Here is a 16,437-nt window from a genome sequence, read left to right on the forward strand (position 1 = left end):
AGGGGGTCACGTTGCCTAGTGGCTACCCCCTGGCGCGGTGGTCGACAAGTTTTAATTACGGCTAACTCTCTCTCTCCCCAGGCCACACAGCGGGGGCGAGATCGACCGGCGGTCGCCAACCCTTGATACCCGAGCAACATCGCCAATGAGTTGGAAAATCGAACAACAGTTTCTTCTGTCTCAGCCACTAACTCGCACTGATTTACGACGCGCGGACAGAAACCTTGCTCTCGTTTCTTACTCCCCTGTTGTCCGAAACGGTCATTCGAAAACCGAGTACTCTAAATCACAGATACCAGCACACACTTTATCGCTGGGCTTCTTATACACTACTAAGCCAAAACCACTGGCAACTAGTACATTGACAGTACACGAACACATGTTGCACTCATTCGGTAAAGATGCACGCCGTTGAGTGACTGAATGTGAACTGCTGTAGCAAGTTCTCGTTGCAAGTGATTTACCATTCGATCTGTGAGTATTACATCACGCAGATGTTTGCGCAATGTAGAAACGAGAATGTGTATCCACGGACGGATGTTGACCTAGGTTTTTCAGGAGACACCAAATGAAGCCTGTTTTGCTACGTATGACACTGTCTGTCATCAATTTTAATGCATACATACATAATTTCAGTAATAACTAGAGTTGTGATCCACCGAAACTATGATTGAGTAGTTTTGGTGCAGTACATAAATGACGCAGTAAATGGCAGAATTACGGGTAGTATTAATAGGAAAAGAACAATGAGCTTATGAGAGAAAATGGGAGCAAACTTCTTTAATTTTTTTGTTTGTTTTGCACATACTTAGAACCACACATCATTCAGCATTAGTACATTGTATATTTTAAATCCTCACAAAATACAAGTAATAAAAATCAGCGTAACTTTTGCGGTCTTATGTAACCAAAGTAATTGCTTTTGATGCAAGTACAGCTGATACGCACAAACATAAAAAAATCTTTATTATTGTTTCTTTGTACTCAATAGAACATTTATAATCATGATCAAAGATAATAGTTTCTTGTTATTATTGATGAGTGCGAAAGCTGCTTCTGAATAACAGAAACACACAGTCAGCGAATTATTGGAGTAGTGTTCTATATGTTTTCGGGTTCTGTTACTGTAAATTATACTTTTTTTTGCGGAAATTGTGTTTTGTAATGGTTCAAATGGTTCTGAGCACTATGGGACTTAACATCTGAGGTCATCAGTCCCCTAGAACTTAGAACTACTTATACCTAGATAATCTAAGGACATCACATACAGCCAAGCCCGAGGCAGGATTCGAACCTGCCACCGTAGCGGTCGCGCGGTTCCAGACTGGTGGCCGTCTGTTTTCTAATGCTTATGATTAAAGTTTCATTGTTTTTTCCTTTTACTACTACATCACTCTATAGAACGTTACAAAACAACAGTTTTTGAATAAACCTTGAATTAAACATTGGCAATTTAAATTTTGGTGTAAGTACTGTTTATTTTCAAGTAACAGACAGGAAGATAACAATGTAGAACAAAAATTTTGTGTGGGGTACACAACCCTTCATATATCCTCACTCCGCTTCTAGATGGTTCACCACTTCCGGTTTGTAGTGGATTCTAGTAAGACACAGAACGCTTTCGTGAACAAGCGATCTAGCCGAGCGGTCTAAGGCGCTGCAGTCATGGACTGTGCGGCTGGTCCCGGCGGAGGTTCGAGTCCTCCCTCGGGCATGGGTGTGTGTGTTCGTCCTAGGATAATTTAGTCTAAGTACAGTGGAAACTCGATTAACCATCATCTTCGGGACCGTGGTCGTGACGGTTGAGCGAATAGACGGATAACAGAAACACTGTATTCCTCCAAAACATAACCTCGATCAATTATTTTATCTAAGACACATATCACTCTCACAGTAATATAATAATATTTCGGAGCGAAAACTAATTAAACACGATTGTAATAGCAAATAAAACTATTTATTACATGATAAAAACATCCGTACAGTAGCTACAAATGTTGCAAAAAAGGTAATGTACAGTACTGTAATGTACTATAAACTTACAGGTGAAATTGTTTATCTAGCTTGGAAATAGTCAGTCAGTTTCTTCTGCCTTTTTTGATGTTCGAGATTTCATCGCAGCAGTATTTCGTATTTTTCGGAGCAGTAGTGCCTGCGTTGCATTAGCCTCTTTTTTACTTTCAAACCATTCTATACACTTGGGTTGTATTGTTTCGGCCTCTGAATGTCTAATAGTTTGTTTTTCTTCATGGTTTGAACACTCGTCTTCATCAGCCCCTTCTTCTTCTTTGTTGGCACTTACGCTGGCAACAAGTTGTCATCACTCAAAATTTGAAAACCCCCGTCCACTTTGTCACACTCTAACCCATCTCGTCAACTGTCACACACTCAGGTTCCTCCGATTCTTCACCTCTAGGTTGAGGCCAAAGTTTCTTATGCTGTTACAGCAGTGACGGTTAACAGAAACTGACGGTTTAAAGAGTGGCGGTTAATCGAGTTTTTACTGTAGTGTGTAAGCTTAGGGACTGATGACCTTAGCAGTTAAGTCCCATAAGATTTCACACACATTTGAACATTTTTGAACAAGCGATCGAAATGAGGTAACGCCAGGTAGGTATGCAACACACCTAATATACAAGTAACGCTGTTACGATCTTAACTGACCGATAGGTACGCAACACACTTACTGTATAGGTAACGCAGTTACGACCTTAATTGACCAAGACTGCTGGGAAAACTACCTTAGTTTACGCTTACTTTTGATAGTCTACGGTAGTGCACGAAAAAGAAAAGCCCATAGGAGATACATTCCGAATGAATCCATTTACAGCAGTGAATTTGACGTGCAATTATAGCTACGGTGAAAACCAACATTAGTCACAAAAAAAAAGAAAGTTCGGCTGAGGATCGCTCTCCCGCCTCCCCATCCACACGCTATTTGGTACAAGTTGTCGGGTACTGAAATAACTATGTTATTGGTCACTTATAAAAGATGTTGTCGTTGTATATGCTTGCTTGTTTGTGCAGTTTCATCCTCGCAGTGCTAATTTAGTTTCAAGCGGGCGAGTATGTTCAAATAGCGGACTACAGTGTCGATGTCCCTCCTAGAGACATGCCGGCGTGTGCATGTAACTGCCACACCACCTGCTGGCCAGACAAAGAGCTGTGCTTACGATGCAATTACCTGCGCCATTAGGTTGCGTGTACAGGGTCGATAGGTCGCGAAATTACCTGGCGTGCTGCCGATAGTATTCGCCCTTTTGTTGCTTCACATTGGTACGCTGCCCTGGCTTGCATGGGTAGTGGGATTATTTCGCATGTCGCTTATCCTATTTGCCCTTCGTCCTTGGTGTTTTCCACGCTGAAAACCGGCATTGTCTTCCCAATCATTGATTCCATTTATTCGTTGAGCGTCTGAATGTAGTCTGGCTTGTGTCGTAAATCCCAGTAGCCGTTTCATTGGTGCCCGGCTTACTTTGAATTGTTTCCCGTGCGGCAGCAGCGTTAATCGTATTAGTAGACGGGTAACTGTGTGACTCTCTTTCGAATCCGTGTCATGTAGCTTATGCGATCTGGCATAAAAGTCTGACGCGCTTTGCATTCGTTGCTTAATTCTTCATCGCGCCGCAAAGTTTGATACTCGTTGCAACTGACAACAGTTCTTCGGTCATTTGACTTCGGTTACATTCTGCAAATGTATAGCGGAACAACAGCAATTTTTACGTTTGAAGAGATTAGTATCCCTTCAAAATGTGGAAATTACCTTTTTACGTTTTAGTATTAACTGAGCAACTTACCGCCTCACCTCCAGACTAGAGTTCGTGTGGTTTCAACTCGTTACTTCAAAGCCAAACTCAACGCACTTCGCCGTGAAGAAACATTTGAACCTTAGCGAGCTAGAGGGAATATAGTAGTCGTCACTCCCTCAGAGAAGATCCACAGAAACATTTGTGAACAGCCTAAACCATTAACCCTTAAGTACACGCACGTGGTCTATGACACCACGGAGAACATTTTCACGTTAACACAATGTCTGACAGTTGTTTTGAAAAAGCTACTTTGTCAGTACCTTTAAGCGATCATAATAGGAGTCGTTTGGTATAATGTGCGTGGTATTTTGACAAGACCATTTCCGGTTACCTTACAGCAAACAGTTTTAAGGTATCACGGACCAGCCGCGTACGCTGGAGTCACTTTGTTGTTAGTTCCGCAAATGTTATTCCCCTGTGTGTATGTGTACAGTAGTGGATTGGCTAGGGTTTGAACAGACGTTTTCTTGCTTGGTAACTTGTTGTATTATTTTGAGAGTCTTGTTACTACATCATGGCATATTCTTACAACCCAGAAGTGGAGAGAATTAGATGCCGCTGTGGCCGAGCGGTTCTAGGCGCTTAAGTCCGGAACCGCGCTGTTGCTACGTTCGCAGGTTCGAATCATGCCTCGGGCATGGATGTGTGTGATGTACTTAGGTTAGTTAGGTTTAAGTAATTCTAAGTCTAGGGGACTGATGACCTCAGATGGTGTCATAGTGCGTAGAGCCATTTGAACCATTTAGATGCCGCTATTATTTTGAACACAAATAAGAAAGAACAATTGAGAGGTAGACAATTCTTGAGGGAACTTTGTTTTGCGCTTCTGAAATACCATCGTCAACAAGGGCAACGTAAAAAACTTTGCCCAACAGGTTCTGAAGTGGAATCAACGGTGATCTCATGATGGTGCACGGACGGCAAAATCGAAAACGGAAACACCAGATATGTATTTAAAAACTGTGAGAAATAATTTTCATTGAAGATTCCTTTATTGTGTGCCAAGACTTTATCGACAAAAAGTCCCACTGAATACGTGTATTACTGTGATAGCAGCTCATATTTATGTAACTCCATTTTGTGTAAAAGCTTTTGACCAAAATATAAAATTTTTCGTCTAACTGGATGTATTAATCCGTTCACTTATCAACACTTCCCTCTACAACAATGGTTCCCAACCTTTCTTAGACCATTGTCCCTGAGTGCGACTGCGTTAGACGTTAGCTAACATCCCCGCCCCCCGCCCTTGATCCCCCCTCACCCCACCCACGCCCTCTGCATTACCCCTCTCCATTGCGGCACTTCCTTGACCTCCACATTGCCAAAAAAAAAAAAAAAAAAAAAAAAAAAAAAAAAAAAAAAAAAAAAAAAAAAAAGGTTCAAATGGCTCTGAGCACTATGGGACTTAACTTCTGAGGTCATCAGTCCCCTAGAACTTAGAACTACTTAAACCTAACTAACGTAAGGACATCACACACATCCATGCCTGAGACAGGATTCGAACCTGCGACCGTAGCGGTCGCGCGGTTCCAGACTGTAGCACCTAGAACCGCTCGGCCAACCCTGCACATTGCAACCTCATTTAAAATCAACCAAGTTAAAATGTGTGCATTATACTTACTGATGGTAAATTACTTGATTACTGCAATCCTTACTTCTGAACTGGCAGAAACTGGAAGACTTCAGACTGTAAATGCTTTGTGTCTGACCACAGACACTGGTGATACAACAACAATAATAGTATGTGCAGCACTGTGGAAGCCATTACATAGTTACTACTGTGTCGTGCTGTCAATTCATTAATCTGTTCTTAAGCGAGTAATGAAGCAATTTCTGAACTACTGGCAGTTACTATCTACAACTGGGAGAAGACGTTGTCTTGAGATATTTAAAATTTGTTATGTATTTGCCTTACTTTTATCATCAGCGATGGAAGGGGCAAAGCACAACGTATGTGTGTATTAGTTGGACTATGTTAGGAACTATAAACTCCTTCACACTAATGCTACGAATTGAGAAAAAGTAATTGTTGCTGACTTATATGATCAGTATAAGAGTCGCACAAAATTGCTCTAATAGTAACGATCTTTTGAAAATCTTTTAGTTTTTACCCCTCAGGCGGTAATTACCCGAGATTGTGAACCACTGCTCTACAATGTGTACAGCAATGCAAATTAAAAGCAGTGGAAACTGTAAGGGTCTACGATAGGGTGACCAAATTATTTTCGGTGAAAACCGGGACACATTCACCTGGGTGCCAATGGACACCTAATTCCACATGTACCCAGGTTTCTTAATTTTAAATATTAATGTTTTGTTGATACATTTTGTTAACCCGATTATTATAACTAATAAGAGGATACAAAAGATTGATATAATCTAGATTATCTGTATAATTAATGACATTTAATAAACGTATACAGTAATAAAGAAATGTATTACGATTTTACAAAATTTTACAGCCATTCAACTTTTAATCAATTAATATTAACATGAGCTTTAATATTACTGAGCACTTGTAGATGGAATTGACTGTCCTTGGAGAAAATCATTCCACTTGTGAAGACTTTCTTCAACAAAATTTGTCAGTATGCCGAAATGATCAAAGAGAATGGAATCATCAATTTCAATCTCTTTACTCTTCAAATAAGAAACTGTCTCTTCAACACTTTCCCATTTTGGCACTCTCTTCAGTAACATCCAATCAAACACCGGCGATGAGGGTAAATATGAGCCGCTCCACTTGCTGAGATATTCTACACAAGTGTCATAAAACTTGTTAACTTCTTCTCTAAAACTCCTTTCCGCTGCTTCTGATACTTCCGCTCTTTTAAGGACAGATTTAACATTAAAACAAATGAACTGCTGTTCTCTCCTCTTAGTAACAGTTTCCAGAGTATTTTTCAAAACATCATTTACCTCTATTACACTTTTCGTGCTTCCCTCAATTTCCTTTATCCCATGCTGCAATGTGCCAAGTTGACTGTGAATGAACCATAAGTAGGCTTCACTTAAAGGGTTACTGAAAAACTGAACCAATATTTTGGGGGCTTTGTCTTCATTTAGGAAAAAATCTTTTAACGGTTCAAACAGGCGGATTACTCTTCCAACTGCTGGAAACAGTGATACCCAGCAAGTTTTCGAGTGACACGTTATATTCATATATTCAGTTCCCACATAATCACAGAACTCCTTAAGCCTCTCTGTTCTAATAGTATATATGTAAAAGTGTGAGTATACCTTCATGACGATAGTTTCAACATCACAGCTTAAACTGTCAGCAGATGCCTGCACGCTATTGTGTAAAACATGTGCAGGGCACCCTATGCCTTCAATGTTTTCATGCAATGTTGCCTTTAATTTGGTAAATACGTTGCATTTGCCTTGTCTTTTTAAACCACCTAAGTTTGTGTTGGTGTTGTCTCCACAAAATGCCATACATTTATTTTTCTCAAGATCAGACATTTCGATAGTATTCATACAAAATCTTGAAATTTCGTCAGATGTTTCATTAGATAGGGAACTAACCTTCAAAAGTTTGGTCTGAATTCCCTGATTAATATCGAAAAACTGAACAACAAACGGAAATATTTTAGTGGTCTTATGATTGCTGGCATCAGTGGATATCCCGTAGAAAGAAGACTTTTTGATGTATTCAAGACTTTCCTTTACACTCAGGGGAGCAATAACTCCTTTCACTAAGGCTGACACTTTAGTTCTTGCTGAACTAAACTTTTTTGCAATGGAAGAATCATCAAACATAATGCTGTTAAGCTTATTAGTACAATCTCTAGATCTATAAGTTTGGTGATGTTTTACCGTGTGGTAGCCTAATGTAAGCTCGGCTGTTCGAACTTTCGTCTCTTCACTTGACTGATGTTTCACAAAATAATTTTGTAGAGTTTTACTGCAGCTCGGTGCACTGTATCTGTTAATGTGTTTCTTTGACCTGATGTGATCAACTATGTCGGAACGTCCACCATGACTTATACTAATAAAACAGTTACATACGGAACACTCTGCTTCGTAATCAAAACGACCTTTCTTATTGAAATTCCATTCCTTGGAATAACAGTCACTGAACTTGCAGGCACGTTTCGGCATTGCGTTTCACAGTACTGCAGCAATAATACCACTAACATGAGATAAAAACTATTGCAGTTCGACTGACAAAACAGCTACTACACTGTTCTGACAAAGAGTGTGTGAGTAAGTGGCGCGACAATCGGACGGTTTCATAGCTCTGTTACAATAATACAACTTACTACTTGTTGGCCAAAGTACTGCTCAAAGTAAATTATTGCCCGAGTGTATCAATACTGATACTGTGATCACTAGTATGGGACAATGGAGGTTTTAGACAAATAAGCTAAAGTATATTAATTTCTTGTGTTGTATTTCCTTTAATATAGCGAAATACCAAAAATTTGAGAAAGTTTCACGAAATGTATTTAAAAACTGAATTCCGGGACTTTTGAGCGTCCCGAAACAAATTTTCGGGACACCGGAACACAGAGATGAAAACCGGGACAATCCCGGTTTTCCGGGACGTTTGGTCACCCTAGTCTACGAGACCAGTTGTATGTACTGAGTTGAGATTCCAGGCGTGCGCGCACAGCGGGTTAGTAATACTGAGATGAAGGTACATATCCAGCATTTTTCCAAAGTACTTTTTATCTCATATTGTGCCGCTAATTTGGAAATTTTTCTGCCGCCCGTTGTGGTAGTAGTGATAGCGAACTTTTGATAACTAATAGAAAATAATTAGTTAACTGTATGCCATTTTAGGACGAATGGTTTTTGTGCGTATAATGGAGAGAAGATGGGAATTACGGGCCGTGCCCTTTCAAAGGAACCATTCTGACGTTCGCCTGAAGCGATTTAGGGAAGTCAGAAAACTTAGATCTGAATGGCAGCATGGGGATATGAACCGTCATCTTCCAGAATAAGAATCCAGAACCTACTGGTTCGGTTTGCTAGGTGTACAAGGCTGTATTTAAAAGATACCGTCAATGCTGCTAATATGCACAGGCTAAAAGTGAAGTTTACCCTTTCCTTTTTTCCATCCAGGGCCTCGTATGTCTTTGTGCGAGATTTTATTATTCTGTGAGTGTTACATGTCATCCGGAATTTTTTCCCCTGTTTACTGCGGCTATAACAGTTAAGAGAAATCTCGTTAATAGTATATAAGAGTCTCCCATTACTGTAGCCCAGCTAAGACATTTTCTGTGGCTCTTCTTTCCTCCCACTTTGGGCAATGATTAGTGTGTGGGAGTAAATATAACGTTCCATCGTTGTAAGCACATCCAATAGGACTTGTCTTATACCGGCATTACTACTTGTTCTGCTTTTAGTCCTCACTGGGCCACTTTAGTCAATCATTGTCTGGTCATCTTCTTCAGTAGGTTTTACTTCCGACCTGCCCAGTGTCTTTTCATTTTTTCTTATCTTTTTTGTTGTTCCTCGTTTTTAAATGCCCTTTATATTGTTGCTCATTTGTCCATTTTAGGTTTAAATCTTATTTTTGTGTTTCAGTTTCTCCAGATTTTGTATGTGTTTTCCAAGTAGTCCAGGATTGATTCTAGCTCTTTCATACCATTCCTGATTTCATTTATCCATCCTGCTTCTTTCTCTATAGTTTTTCGTCGTAATCGGTTTCTGATGTGCCCATAATCCTTTTTTGTATAGGAATGGGCTCCAGTTTGCTGTACACATCATCGTTTGGCACTGTCGATTATTGTCCAGCTTCTTGATATTTCTTGTTTATGCATATTCTATATATTCTTCTCTCTACTTTTAGGATTTCGTCGATTCTGTTCTTTTGGATGACATCTAGTTGAACCACCGTCTTGTAATGATTTAATTTTAACTGGTAGACATTTTTGTTTGTAGACCATGTTCATTTTTCAAGTGTTGTAATTTTGTTAGTTCTTTCTTGCCCTGGAGGTTACAAGTTCAAATTGTATGTTATAATTTTTCCTAGGTATTCAAATTGTTTCGCTTTTTTTTGCTTTCTTGTTTTTTACTGTTTTTATAAATTCCATGGAATTTATTGCTGTTTTGAAAACGAATTGCGCGAACTGTCCCACTTTGGAATTCACCTCTAAATATTGGCGGAGTCAGAAATAAATAACTATTTACCTATGTATAGTTGCCTACGTGACGCAACTCAACCATGCTACTCACATTTATAATTAAATCCTTTGCAATAGTTTATGCGGTCGCAGGCGATGCAGATTGTTTACTTCAGCTTCTGCAAACGTTAAATAAGTGTCAGAGTTCATAACTCACAAGCTGAGGGTTAGGTTCACACGTATTGGATTTTCAAAATGCAAGTACAGCAATCTGAAGTTACAGTATGTATAACAGTAACGTGCATTGTGTGACAATTGTAGACAGGGAAAGTTGAAGAATGCGAAAGCAGTCCTGTAGGAAGATATTTAAAAATATATTCGAAGAGTGAAATGGAAAAAGGCCAAGTTCAGGAGCCTCTTTTATTAGAAGAGGGAGATATTAATTCGGGTTAATTATTCCAAGATACCTTAGTGACTTTGGAAGCAGCAGTATGGAGAGGGAAACTACTGAGTCAGATGAAGATTAGAATAAGTAAGATAAACACAAATAATAGTAAGGCATGGCTAATTGAGTGTAGTGGATTTGAGTCAGCTGATGCTGAGGGAATTACATTAAGAAGTTACTCTGGGATTGGTAGACGAGTTTTGTTATTGGAGCGATAAAAGAGCTGACTACAGGAGAAGCAGGGAGGAGACATGTGCAAATTGGTAAAAGTAAGAAAAGCATTTTTTCCTTAAAAATGCAAATATATAACAAGTAATATAAAATTAAATCTTTGGAAGTGCCTTGGGAGAATATCTGCTTGGAGTGAGACCTACGAGGGCAGTTCAATAAGTAATGCAACACATTTTTTTTTCTGAAACAGGGGTTGCTTTATTCAGCATTGAAATACACCAGGTTATTCCCCAATCTTTTAGCTACACAACACTATTTTTCAACGTAATCTCCATTCAATGCTACCGCCTTACGCCACCTTGAAATGAGGGCCTGTATGCCTGAACGGTACCATTCCACTGGTCGATGTCGGAGCCAACGTCGTACTGCATCAATAACTTCTTCATCATCCGCGTAGTGCCTCCCACGGATTGCGTCCTTCATTGGGCCAAACATATGGAAATCCGACGGTGCGAGATCGGGACTGTAGGGTGCATGAGGAAGAACAGTCCACTGAAGTTTCGTGAGCTCCTCTCGGGTGCGAAGACTTGTGTGAGGTCTTGCGTTGTCATGAAGAAGGAGAAGTTCGTTCACATTTTTGTGCCTACGAACACGCTGAAGTCGTTTCTTCAATTTCTGAAGAGTAGCACAATACACTTCAGAGTTGATCGTTTGACCATGGGGAAGGACATCGAACAGAATAACACCTTCAGCGTCCCAGAAGACTGTAACCATGACTTTACCGGCTGAGGGTATGGCTTTAAACTTTTTCTTGGTAGGGGAGTGGGTGTGGCGCCACTCCATTGATTGCCGTTTTGTTTCAGGTTCGAAGTGATGAACCCATGTTTCATCGCGTGTAACAGTCTTTGACAAGAAATTGTCACCCTCAGCCACATCACGAGCAAGCAATTCCGCACAGATGGTTCTCCTTTGCTCTTTATGGCGTTCGGTTAGACAACGAGGGACCCAGCGGGAACAAACCTTTGAATATCCCAACTGGTGAACAATTGTGACAGCACTACCAACAGAGATGTCAAGTTGAGCACTGAGTTGTTTGATGGTGATCCGTCGATCATCTCGAACGAGTGTGTTTGCACGCTCCGCCATTGCAGGAGTCACAGCTGTGCACGGCCGGCCCGCACGCGGGAGATCAGACAGTCTTGCTTGACCTTGCGGCGATGATGACACACGCTTTGCCCAACGACTCACCGTGCTTTTGTCCACTGCCAGATCACCGTAGACATTCTGCAAGTGCCTATGAATATCTGAGATGCCCTGGTTTTCCGCCAAAAGAAACTCGATCACTGCCCGTTGTTTGCAACGCACATCCGTTACAGACTCCATTTTAACAGCTCCGTACAGCGCTGCCACCTGTCGGAAGTCAATGAAACTATACGAGACGAAGCGGGAATGTATGAAAATATTCCACAAGAAATTTCCGGTTTTTTCAACCAAAATTGGCCGAGAAAAAAAAAATGTGTTGCATTACTTATTGAACTGCCCTCGTATATGCAAGCGCAACAATGACGACAAGCAGTATAGACAAGAAAATACGACCTATTGAAACTGAGAAGAGCTGTCGTCGTCATTCTTGTCGTGGTCAACAGTCCGAAGACTGTTTTCATGCGGATCTCTGTGCTGATCTATTCTGTGCAAGCCTCTTCATCTCTGAATAACTACCGCAACCTACATCCATTTGAACCTTCTCATTGTGTTCAGGCCTTGGTCCCCCTCTACATGCCCCCATCCCCCTCCAAACATACACACTGCCCTCCATTACGTAGTTGACTATTTCATGATGCTTCAGGATGTGTCCTTGGCTTAGTCTAGTACGCAATAATTTTTTTTTCGCCAGTTCCATTCAGCACCTCATTATTCGTTACATGATCCACCAACTTATAACACTCTGTAAAAGAAGGAATCGATTGAGGTAGCAAGGACTCGTAAATTTATTAATGGCGGGAAACGTGGGAGTCACAATTGTGGCAGGTTTAAACGGTTGTAAGTTGCAGTAAGAATGCACATACAGTGGTCAGAATAAATATTCCGTATTGTCGAAACTTCAAGACTGGACGTTGAGATCCAGAAACACATAATGATATCAATACACTATTTTCTTTGCAATGTAATTCTGGGGGAAACAGTACGCGTCCCTACAGTGAGGGGCAGTATGTGCAGTCTATGGCAATTGTGTCACATGTAAAAGTTGAAGTACATGTGCTGTGTATGATCACGGAAACTGTGTTGCTTCAGCGTGGTTTGGACAATAACGTACGATCAGAGGCTCCGTATAGTCGCTCCAATGACGCAGCGAATGAGACAGGCGGACGTCGCAGCAAATGTCGTTGTAAACCACGATAATGTCTGTAGAATCTGGAACAAATTTCTAGCGACATGATGAGGTGTGCAGGACCAATGTGTGCGTGTAAGAGCAAATAGACACCCGCAACATAACGTGACAGGTCTACGGCGGCAGTTCCAAACAGCTACAGGTATGCAGTTGTCAACACAAATGATACGAAATAGGCTCCATATGCAGGAATTACGTGCCAGAAGACGTCTCAGAGCTCATCCCCGAAATAGTGTTCGGAGAGTGGCTCGTGTCATATCGACACGAAACCACTCTTTGTGGGCTAGGCAGCAGTGGAAAACAACACTCTTTTCCCGATGAGACCCGTATCAGTCTCCACCCTACTGATATTCGAGTGTGGAGGCAACGAGGCCAACGTTCACATCCCAAATGTATCGTAGACCGCCACCCGTATCGAGGCGTTTGTCATGTTTTGCGGTGAAACCATGTATGGCCTCGGGAAACCCCTTCTGCCAATACATGGGAAGATCGACATTCTTGCTCGCATTGTGGCTCCGTTTGGTGAACATATTCAAGTAGTATTTACGCTGATGGTCAACAGTGCACGCTCCCATCGTCACAACCTTGTTGATGATTGGTTTGTGGGACGCTGAACTGCGCAGTTATCAGCGCCCATACAAAGTCCCAATTAGTACACAGACCATTTAATTTTCAAAATCCAATCTCATCACTCTCACAAATGGTAGTGATGATGAAATGATGAGGAAAACAACCCGGCCGTGAATCGAACCCGGGACCCCGTGATCCAGAGGCAGCAACGGTAGCCCCTAGACCATGAGCTGCGAACATCACAACTTTTTGAATACCGTCCTAGTGAAGCATAACAACAATCTGATGGATTAGCCCCCATATTTTCCAGTTGCATTGAGAATGTATGGACGATGCTAAAACGAGCGGTTGACAACCGTCCTGTCCCACCAGAAACCACATAGAGGCCGCTGTGGAGGAATGAAATAATATCCCAAACGCTTACCCGGACAAGGAGTATGCCTAACCCCAATGAAAAGGGTCTCCAGTTACGAGTAGAGCCAATTGGTTCGTAAAAAATTAGGTATGCAAGATGACAGCGAGAAGAAGCCGTAAATGGCTCTGAGCACTATGGGACTTAACATCTGAGGTCATCAGTCCCCTAGAACGTAGAACTACTTAAACCTAACTAACCTAAGGACATCACACACATCCATGCCCGAGACAGGATTCAAACTTGCGACAGTAGCGGTCGCATGGTTCCAGGCTGAAGCGCCAAGAACCGCTCGGCCACACTGGCCGGCAAGAAGCCATAGTGTCTGCGGTGGGATCATTCGTAAAGTGGTTGTTGATTTTTGTGTTTACCGAGTGGAAATGTGTTTACCTTATTTTATTTTTATTGTGGCTGTATACAGGATGTTGATCCTTCTGGAAAACCAGGATTCTCAGGCAATTTCATTTTACCTGAAAAAATGGGGAAGCTCCTCGGAAACTTTGAAAAAAATTTGAGGGAATTCTGCATTTTTAATCTGTCACTGAAATTGAATTTTAGTGAGTTTTATTAATTACAAATTTTAAATACTTAATATTTCAAAGTGTGTTGATTATATTTGTGTATTCCATTTAAATGATCGATGTTTAAAAACTGCACGTAAACTGCTGCTTATGGCTGGTATATAGCTCAGCTGAGAGGAAAGAAGACTCATTATTGTGGTATACCTCCCTGCTCATCATTAATTTATCAGGGGACACCATCTTCCCCTTACACCTGGAATTCTCAGGTAATTTTTTTTTTTTTCACGTTTGAGCACCCACGAGGTATCTGACAGAACAAACCCAGTTTTCAGAATGAGATTTTCACTCTGCAGCGGAGTGTGCGCTGATATGAAACTTCCTGGCAGATTAAAACTGTGCCGGACCGAGACGCGAACTCGGGAACTTTGCCTTTCGCGGGCAAGTGCTCTACCAACTGAGCTACCCAAGCACGACTCACGCCCCGTCCTCACAGCTTTACTTCTGCCATTACCACATCTCCTGCCTTCCAAACTTAACAGATGCTCTCCTTTCTTTCAGGAGTGCTAGTTCTTCAAGGTTCGCAGGAGAGCTTCTGTAAAGTTTGGAAGGTAGGAGGCGAGGTACTGGCAGAAGTAAAGCTGTGAGTCTCGGTCCAGCACACAGTTTTAATCTGCCGGGAAGTTTCAAACCCAGTTTTGTTTCCAGTTATGTCCAATATTGACAATAATGAACATTCAACACTTATTTTGACTACTGTTTGAAAAGACCACCATTGAAGGCTGCTACATACCAGTCTTCGGGCTAAAGAGTACAACAGCAACGGTAAAAAATGAGCGTATTCGTTACTTAGAGATGAAGAGGTTGTCTCAGGAGAAGGAAAGTCAGATAACAGTTGGAAACCAGTAGTAACACTCCGGAATGTGCACTCTCTGCAGCTGCAAGTAATTGGTGCCACAGCAACTGCAGGACTGTAGAAAGAAATGGGTCATTCGGCGGGAACAAAGTGGAGGCGCCCACGGTCGAAAGTACCCTGTCGCGCTGGCAGATGGGCGCGTCGCCAAATGTTAGCGGATTCGAGAAGCGCGGAACTTGCACTCCCCCGGCGACGAGGGGCTCGGGTTTCGGCGCGGCCGTTGTCCCGGCAACTGCAGATCGATCCTGGCTGGCGGCCGACGGGCGTAGCGTCAAGTCGCGTCGCGCCGCGGCGTGGACACGTGACCGCGCCACCTGCTCCGCCCGCACTCTCCTTGTCTGGGACGGGGGAGCCTTTGTCTCGGCAAATTGCTACTCCCTCTACCCGGACACAGCTGAGCAACTTACTTAACACTGCCCCCTTCCTTAGAAGGGGTGGAACAAAAATACGGAAACACCGCGAGAAATGCATGCTTAAATATGGGGACATTTGTAGACTTGGAGAAAGCTTTTGACAATGTTGACTGGAATACTCGCTTTCAAATTCTAAAGGTGGCAGGGGTAAACTACAGGGAGCGAAAGGCTATTTACAATTTGTACAGTAAATTAGCTTACTACGCCTATTTTCACTCATTGCTTTCGTATGGCATCATATTTTGGGGTAATTCATGACTGAGGAATAAAGTATTTATTGCACAAAAGCGTGTAATGAGAATAATAGCTGGAGTCCACCCAAGATCATTCTGCAGACATTTATTTAAGGATCTAGGGATATTCACAGTAGCTTCTCAGTATATATACTCTCTTATGAAATTTGCTATTAACAACCAAACCCAATTCAAAAGTAATAGCAGTGTGCATAACTACAATACTAGGAGAAAGGATGATCTTCACTATTCAAGATCAAATCTAACTTTGGCACAGAAAGGGGTGAATTATACTGGCACTAAAGTCTTTGGTCACTTACCAAATGGTATCAAAAGTCTGACAGATAACCAACAAGTATTTAAGAAGAAATTAAAAGAATTTCTGAATGACAACTCCTTCTACTCCATAGAGGAATTTTTAGATATAAATTAAGAAAAAAAGAAAAAAAAAACAAAAAAATATTTAAAAAAACAAAAAATAAAAAAG

The 16,437-nt window shown here is 41.5% G+C and overlaps 1 protein-coding gene across 2 annotated transcripts in view; it reads left to right on the plus strand.

Annotated features, from left to right (window-relative positions):
• LOC126468076 (spastin) overlaps positions 1-16,437 on the plus strand; it is a 504,043-nt gene that overhangs the window by 393,012 nt on the left and 94,594 nt on the right. The gene's annotated exons all lie outside the window — the stretch shown is intronic.

Source organism: Schistocerca serialis, chromosome 1 (genome assembly GCF_023864345.2).
Source record: "Schistocerca serialis cubense isolate TAMUIC-IGC-003099 chromosome 1, iqSchSeri2.2, whole genome shotgun sequence".
Classification (NCBI taxonomy): Eukaryota; Metazoa; Arthropoda; class Insecta; order Orthoptera; family Acrididae; genus Schistocerca; species Schistocerca serialis.